This window comes from Pinus tabuliformis, chromosome 7 (genome assembly GCF_031772625.1).
Source record: "Pinus tabuliformis cultivar Carrire ecotype Pingquan chromosome 7, CPIR1, whole genome shotgun sequence".
Classification (NCBI taxonomy): domain Eukaryota; kingdom Viridiplantae; phylum Streptophyta; class Pinopsida; order Pinales; family Pinaceae; genus Pinus; species Pinus tabuliformis.
In genome coordinates this window covers 2,020,523,036-2,020,531,906 of record NC_142293.1, presented here as the reverse complement: position 1 = coordinate 2,020,531,906, position 8,871 = coordinate 2,020,523,036, and positions in this window count along the sequence as shown.

The following is an 8,871-nucleotide window of genomic DNA, read 5'->3' as shown; positions in this document are numbered from 1 at the left end:
AGGAAGGTTTAGAGAGGGTCTAAAGAGTCCCTAACACCCTTCCAAAGAGTTTCACAGAGTTTGGCTATCAAGAAACCTCATTCGTGAGCTTCTACAGGAAGTCTGCAGGGGTTCTACAGGATGTTTAGGATTTCTACAGGATGTTCTGTAATTTTCCTACAGGATGTTTAAAAATTGGATTTTGGATGATGGTTGAGTGGAATAGGATGCATGAATGGATAGGGAGGTAGGGTAGGGGTCTGAAATGACTCGGTGACTGAGGGATGAAGTGATGAGAGGGTGTGGAAAGCTAACTTGTCTTAAAGAAGGCTGAGGCAATGGAAGAGCAAGAAGGTAGGGTTACGTGGGCAGAAGGACAGTTGTGAGATGAGGAACCTAACTAGGAGATGGAGCAGCTGGCCTGGACGAAGCTTGGGTGGATTAGAGAGAGGTGGAGATGCCCTGCACGGTGTACACTTAACCGAATCAACTAAGTCCTGCACACAATCGAAATCCTAGCTAATCTAATCTAACTGTCAACGAAACAAATGAAAAACAGCTTTATTCATAAAGAGAACCATGTACAAAACTTAAGCAAAGAAGCATTTCAAAAGGCCTGAACACATGATTAACTCCTACAAATGAAAACATTACACCAAAGATTGCATGGACGAGCAAACTAGTGTTTTTGTTGGGCAGCAAGGTCACCTTTGTCCCAACTAACGATCCCACTGAGGGAGAGGTAAGATCAGAGGTGCTTGAGCCCTTTTTCCAAGGATCCTTTATGTTATTAACCTATCAAATCAATCTGAATATGAAAATCTACTTTAATCATCAAAAGCAACCTAAATAACAAAACAAGATTTAGATCTAAATGGCAGATTTTATTCTAAGAATGCAGCAAAGACACATAAAGGTAAACAAAGGAGGTACTAGGCGCTTGAGATGGGCCCAACCCCAAGAGCTACAGCCTCCTAAGAGAGATTTAGAGCTGGTGCAAAGCTGGATTCATCTTTATTGATCAAGAAATGAAGAGTTACATCAAAACTGTCCACAAGGAGAACTTGAAAATGAGCTGACAACAAAACTAATCTATTGCCTAAAAATCGAAATACAAACTAGCTAACTTCTGCCTATAAAATTACTAACCATTGGCTAACTACTAGCTAACCCAAATGAGGCTCTAAGCCTTCTTATTTATACAAATTGAGGACCCAACAGTCCTCCTAAAATTTAGGGACTCGCCTGCCCAAAACTTGTAGTTAGCAGCAGTCCTACTTGACTTGCTTGGCTTCCCTTGTGCTAATTGATTTGGTGGCCCTTGAACTCCGAGCTGATGGTGGAGAATTCGAGGTAAGGGCCCATAAATGAAGGGGACACTTTCCTACAAATCCTCTCCCTTGTTCTCCCACGAATTTGGCTGCCAAGTGCTCATTAAAACCTTCAATTTTGTCTCCAAATTGACCAAAAAGGCTACACAAAGCACACATTAGACTTGTTGGCATAATGACTAACCCAATTCACTCTATTAGCATAAATATAATAAAAAACATGCAATAAACTAATGAGAATGGTGGATTAAGTCGAATTAGGAGGTTGAATGAGCCCAAATAATTATCCATTTTTGGGGCTCATCAATAGACGAGAAGTATACCCTAGCAGATTAAAGTTATGGCCCAAAGCAATGCTTTAGGCTATTCATGCCAAGACATGAAATTTGTAAGCCAACCAATGGGAGATTGGGTGGGAGGACCCCTCTTATAGCTAAACCCATGTAGGGTGAGCACAAAAGCAGAAAAAAGAAGAAAAATAAAGAGGTCGCGCAACGAAGGAGAGTTGACCCAAAGTATTTTGGTGGAAAAACAAAGATAAAGGTTGGTTAGGTGCAAATTGAATTAACAAAGAAAAAGGTTACAAAACAGTTCTCGGAGTACCCTTTACCTCTCCTCCAACAGAAGATAGGTGGTGGCACTTGATTGTCCTAGACAATAAAGGATTATCATGTCAGAACTAACCAATAAGAGGTGGAAACATGACATGCAAATATGTTGTTTTGAGCACCCAAGTGGCCCCTTTTTGAATGTCAAGTGACACCACTCAAAGGTTAACACATGGCAAGAATGACATCATGGTGACATCATTCCAGAGGGATAAACCTAGAGAATTAAATTGGAGGTGGTTTTGGGTTGTAGAGTTTTGGGACACGATGGAAATGGACAAAGCGATAGCCAATAAATAGAGGGTCAAGCAAAACCTATTGGCCAGCTCATCCCAATAGGTGGAGTCCAGAACATTAGCAATAAGATGTAAAGGGGATGCATCAGGTTAAAGGGGGATATATCCTTAGCATAAGGCATGAGTTGTAATGAAGCAGTTGAGACCAGGATCATGACAACAATAAGGTTATGGATCCTAGAATCCCATAACCTTTAAAGAATTGCAATTAAACATAAAATTTAGAATCGAGAAGCTTAGGCCTTTGGGGCTAGATTTTGGTCACCTCAAGTAGAGATGTGACCAACAAAGTAGAGCTGATGAAAAAAGAATGAGGCTCACATAGGGTTGAAAAGGGATAAGTTCCCAATAACTTATTCTATGGTTGTGAAGACTAATCCTATGGCAGAAAACAGGTAAAGGCTAATCATAAGTAGTCCACCCCGGTATTAAGTGAAAAAATGTAACCAACGAGCAATTAGCGGGTGGATCACCATCATTCCTAACTCTAGTTAGTCTAGGAAACCATTGTGGGGTAACCAATGTGGTGGATAAACTGACGCTAGCCCTTAGAATGGTTAACGTCCACTATCGAGTATGGTCAATCAATGACTAGGATCAATTCTGGTAGGGTAAGGCCTCACTACCAATATTGTTCATTCACCTCACCAGAGTAGGGTCGCCATATGCACCATTAACGTGCCAACACAACAATGAAATCATCAAGTCAGTGTGATTTTTGCAAGGTTGAGGGCCTTCCCTCCTCCATTTCTTGTTCAATTCCATGGCTCCATGTGTTTCCCATGCAGATGTCATGCCACCATACTCTCTTGATATATAGTCACCACTTGCTTATCGTTAGTGTTTAAATTTTTATTTGTTTCAACAGTGTCCTATGTCCCCCATCTTGTGCTCGACCTCATTCAACCATCATCTAGTGAAAATAACCTCCAATGCTACGACACAAAATCATGTCCATCCATCATGTATTTTCATCCCGATGAGTGATAGGTAACGCCGTACAAGAAGGGCCAGCTCCAAAAAAGGGCCAATTTAAGAAGTTAGAGGGAGAAAGTGACAAGTGAATTGGTAGGTAACTGTGGGAGGAATACAATGCAAATGCATGGAAAGATCATCAACCCACCATGAACCCAAATAATGGAGCTTGAGTCCAGCTTAGGAAATTAGAGGAATCAACAATGGAGATATTTTTCTGTGTCAATTATGACACCTCATGTTTTTCATGTTTTGTAAATATTTCATTTCAGGAAGGAATGAAATTTGTTAGGTAATCATTAAGACAACTAGGCCATTCACATGCTTAGACATTTGGGTAGTTCCAACAATTGTAGCATTCAGGATATTTTTGTAACTGTTTCTTTGGACTCTCTCCCTATAAAAGGGAAGAGGAACTCAGTAATAAGGGTTTGGTTTTCTTGTTCTAGAGTTTGTAATTGTTTTGAAAGTTTCACAAGTTTGGGCCTTTGAGATGTATTTTCATTATTAATGATTAATGAATAAGTTTCTGGTGATTCCAAGCTTTGGGATATGTAGTATGCATTCTACCTTTCTGTGTCATTTCATGTATATTTTTCTTCTTCATAAATTGTGCAGTTTTAGTTTTTGGATTCAATCTTAAGTCACAAATTTACTTATGTTATGTTGTAGCAAATGATACCTCTGAGATTGCATATTTACCTATGTTAAGTGAGAGTAGATGGTACCCATGAGATTGCAAATTTACCTATGCTATTTGATATCACATGGTACCTATGAGATTTCATATTTACCTATGTTATGATATAGCAGATAATACCTATGAGATATTGTGTTGAAAGCGTTAAAACACACTCCATAATTTATGAACCTAATTTCCTTTAGATTTTCATGATCCTAATGGAATTTAATGCATAGGATTATGTGTTTTTCCAATCCTCTCCACTGGGTTTCTTCCTAATATTTCTTCTTCTACCTTTACTGCAATTACCAATCAAGTTCCATTCCTTGTGTGTAGGTCACCAAATATGAAAATTTATACTCGGGAATGATACATTGTTTATGTATATATTGAATCTTCCTCTGAGTCGGGTAATTGGACCAATTTTCATAATTTTATATCTAATTCTTAAGAAAAATAGATCTATCCATGCGATACTTTAAGATGTCCTAGGCACTGACCCTTATCCTCAACCTGGGGGTTGTCTCTAGGAGTGACAACATCTTCTGGTGCCATTTCCAGGGAAGTTTGGTTTGATATCTCCCACCTAAAGGGTTTTGAAAATGGCCCTTCCTGCATTCTTGGCCAACAAATTGGCCCCACTAGAATTTTCTTTTGTCATTGGTTATCCTCGTCATGTGCCTCCATTTCAAGAATTGTATACCTATTTTCCTAGTTTCAGTGGAAGCACATCTGAAAGCCCAACCCATCACCTTAAGGACATTCATGAATGCATGGTGTAGCAGGGTATTGTTAATGAATATATGAAAATGATTTTTTTCATGTAACATTTGGAAGAGGATACTAGGGCTTGGTATAAAACCCTACCTCCACATGTGAACATATCTTCTTTGAAGAGATTTCACATAGAATTTAGTTATTTTTTCAAATATTTATATGCACTATGCTCTTTGTTTGAAGATTTTTGTGAAAATTTTATTGTTGAAAATATTTGTAAGATTGATGATGTTGTTTAAGACACTTGTGGAGTCCATCTCCAAGAAAACATAAACCTGCATCAAGAAGTTTTTCCCAACAATGAAGAAAAGGAAGAAGGAGACATTGCTAAGCTGCAAACAAACCCTCAAGGATCATATTTTGTTGAATTTGATGATTCTTCTTTATATGATTTGTATGACTCAGATGGGGAGTTGGGTGTTGTAGAACCACAATAGTCCCAGTCATGGGAAGCTGCACAAAAAGAGGAAGTTGACAATGGGGCTAACAAATAGGCTCCATTTTATGAATTACATCCTTCAAATGGAGAACATGGTATGAGCATATGCCAAAGAAAACCATAAGAAAAAAATTATTCTCAACAAATAAATACAATTTCTTCTTCTCATAAGGATGAGATTGTTCTAGAATCTCAAAAGGGTCCACTACGAAGAAAGTGGGGAGGATATTACCAACAACAACTTTTTCAAGAAGAGCTCAAAGGTGAAGAGCCAAGTGGTGTTTGTGGTTTCCTTTTTCATAAAGATTTTTTTTTGGAAATTGTTCATGAAAGGGAGGCAACTATAAATTTTTCACATCATTTGTATGACCCAGCAGCCAACTTTATGGCATCATTCTTTGGTCAACAACAAGTCTCAACTATGGGGTATATATTAAATGTTTTAATAGAAAATTTCACATGGTGCATGCCTATTTTGATATCTAAATTCCAGCAACACAAAAGCATAAGGTCCAACACCCAAATGTTGGGATGGTATAATTGGAAGGCTTAGTTCACTCAAGCGAATTGAGCCATGTGCATAAGTAGGAACTATACATAAATAATCTCACTAGGTGAGAATTTAATTTCCATTTTTTAGAAGTTATAGTTCTGTATTTTGGTTTTTAGAGGAGAGGACTCACAACAAATAAAGTTCCATAGAGATTTTTTGGTTTTATAGATTCAATATGTTTTTGACTCTATGCCCAATGGTGAAGGATACTAGTTTGTAGGTTCTCAACACCTTCCGTACAAGGCATTGTCCCCATTTGGAGCCAATGTTGTATCCTCCTCATCCTCCCTTTGTTTTTATATTTATAGAAGAGGATGTTGGCTTTGCTAGGGCGAAGGAATTCAAAAATATAGAAAATCCAAGTATTGCAGGACTAAAGGTTTAGATGAGCCTATGGCGCATAACCAAAATTGCCTTGGGTGAAAATATTGGTAGAAATACTAGCAGAGTCCTTAAGAAATAGCTCCAGGAGGACTTAGGAGTACCTCATCACCTAGAGGAAATACCACAGTGGAAGCATTTAAAGCCCATGCTTACGCGACCAGAAGAGAAGGATCGAGATGATGCCATCTCGACTACCATACATTGGGGGGTTCACCCTAGAGATTTCAATAATGGCACAAGAGTTGTAATGTCAGGATGGAAAAAAGTGGGTGGATCCCATCCAACTGTGATAACCTAGAAGTATACCTTGACAGATTAAAGATAGCACCCAAAGTAAAGTGCCAAGCTATTAGCACTGGGATATGACAATAGTTGGCCATCCAATGCGATATTGAGTAGGAGGCCCACTCTGACATCTAAACTTGCACAGGGTGAGCTTGAAAGGAAAATCTAGGAAGAAAAATAAGAGGTAGCGCAACAAAGGGGAGCCAACCAGGAGGATCTTGGCAAAAAAAAATAAAAAAAATTGGTTAGGCCAAAAGCAAATTAACAAAGGAAAAGGTTGCAAAACAAGTCTCAGAGGACCCTTTATCTCTCCTCCAATATAGGATAGGTGGAGGCTCATGATTGTCCTAAACAACAAAGGATTGTGACATCTGCACCAACCCATAGGAGGTGAACATGTGGCATGAAAATATGGTGTTTGTGTTTAGCCAAGTGGACCTTTTCTGAATCTCAAGTGTCACCACTTAGAGTTCGAAACATTGCATGAGTGACATTATCATGATGTCATCCCAGAGTGATCAACCTGGATAACTCAATCCGAGGTGGTGCCAGGTTGTAGAGTATTGGGACATAGTGGCAGTGCACATAACAACTTTCAATAAATAGACGGTCGGGTGGACCCTACTGACTATCTCATCCTAGTAGGTGGAGCCCAGAAGATTGGTAATATGATGCAGAGAGGAGCTACCAAGTTAAAGCATAATTTGGCCTTACCACCAAACATGGGTTCTAATGGAGTAGTTGGGACCACGACTGTGGTAGCAATAATGGCCTAGGTCCTAGAATCCCATAACCTCTAAAGAATTGCAATTAAATTAAAATTTCGAAATCGGGAAGCTCCAACCTGTGGGGCTCGATTTTGGTTGTTGCATGTAGAGGTGTGACCAACTGTGAGGATTTGTTAACAAAATAAAAGGGCTCATGTAGAGCTCAAAATGGCTAAGTTCCCAATAGCTTATGTTGTGGTCGCAGAGACCTCTACTATGACAGAAAACATGTAAAGGCTAAGAAGAAGGATTCCACTCCAAAATTAAGGGAAAAAAAGTAACTGACAAACAATTCATGGTCATATTTCCATCATTCCCAAGTCCACATAGTCTAGGAAAGCACTGCGAGGGGTAACTAGTGCGATGGATGAACTGACCCAAGCCCTGGAAATGGTCAGCATCAACTATCAAGTATGGTCGATCAACAACCAAGATCGATTCTGCGGGGTTTAGACTGACGCCAGATCTTTGTCATTCATCATGCAAGAGTAGGGGGGCCACACCCGGCACCAATGTGCCAACACAACATCGACGACAATAAGTGAGCATGATTTTTTGTGGGGCTGAGGGCCTTCCCTACTCCGCTTCCCATCCAATCCCATGGCTCAATGTGTCTCCCATCCACACATCATGCCACTATGCTTCCTCGCCTATATTGTCACTATCTCCATGCTGTTAGTTTTCATATTTTATTTTTTTCAATTGTATCCTATGTCACCCATCTTGTGCTCCACCCTATTTAACCATCAACCAGTGAAAAGCACCCCCAATGCCACCACATCTAATCATGTCCACAGACCATAAAAGAAGGGACAAATCCAAAAAGGGGAAATTGAATCATAAAGGAATAAAATGAAAGGTGAATTGGTAGGTAACCATGGGAGGAATATAGTGGCAGAGGCGTGGTTAGATCATCAACCCACCATGAACCTAGATAATGGAGCTTGAGTCCACCTTAGGAAATCATAGGAATCGACAATGGAGATATTTTTTTGTGTCAATTATGACACCTCATGTTTTTCATGTTTTGTAAATATTTCATTTCAAGAAGGAATCAAAATTTGTTATGTAATCATTAGGATAGCTAGGCTATTCACATGATCAAACAACTGGGTAGTTCAAATAGCTTTATCATTCATGATATTTTTGTAACTATTCGTTTGGAATTTGTCCCTATAAAAGGGAAAAGGAACTTATTAGTAAGGGTTTGATTTTCCTATTCCAGAGGTTGTAATTATTTTTCAAATTTCACAAGTTTGGGCCTGTGAGATGTATTTCATTCTTGAATATTAATGAAGAAGTTTCTGGTGATTCCAAGCATTAGGATATGTAGTATGTGTTCTACCTTTGTGTGTCATTTCATGTGTATTCTTCTTCTTTAGAAATTGAATAATTGCAACCGCTGGATTCACTCTTAAGTCGCAAATTTACTTATGTTATGGTGTAGCATACGTTACTTGTGAGATTGCAGATTTACCTATGTTATGTGATAGTAGATGGTAACTGTGAGATTGCATATTTTCCTATGTTATGTGATAATAGATGGTACCTGTAAGATTGTATATTTACCTATATTATGATATAACAGATAGTACATTTGAGACATTGAGTTGAAAGCCTTAAAAAATGATCCATAATGTTTGCACCTCATTTCATTTATCTTTTCATGATTCTACTAGGATTTAGTGCATAGGATTATGTGTCCGTTCAAACCTCTACACTGGGTTTCTTAGTCATATTTCTTGTTTCCAACTTTACTACAATGACCAATTAAGTTTCATTCTCTGTGTGTAGG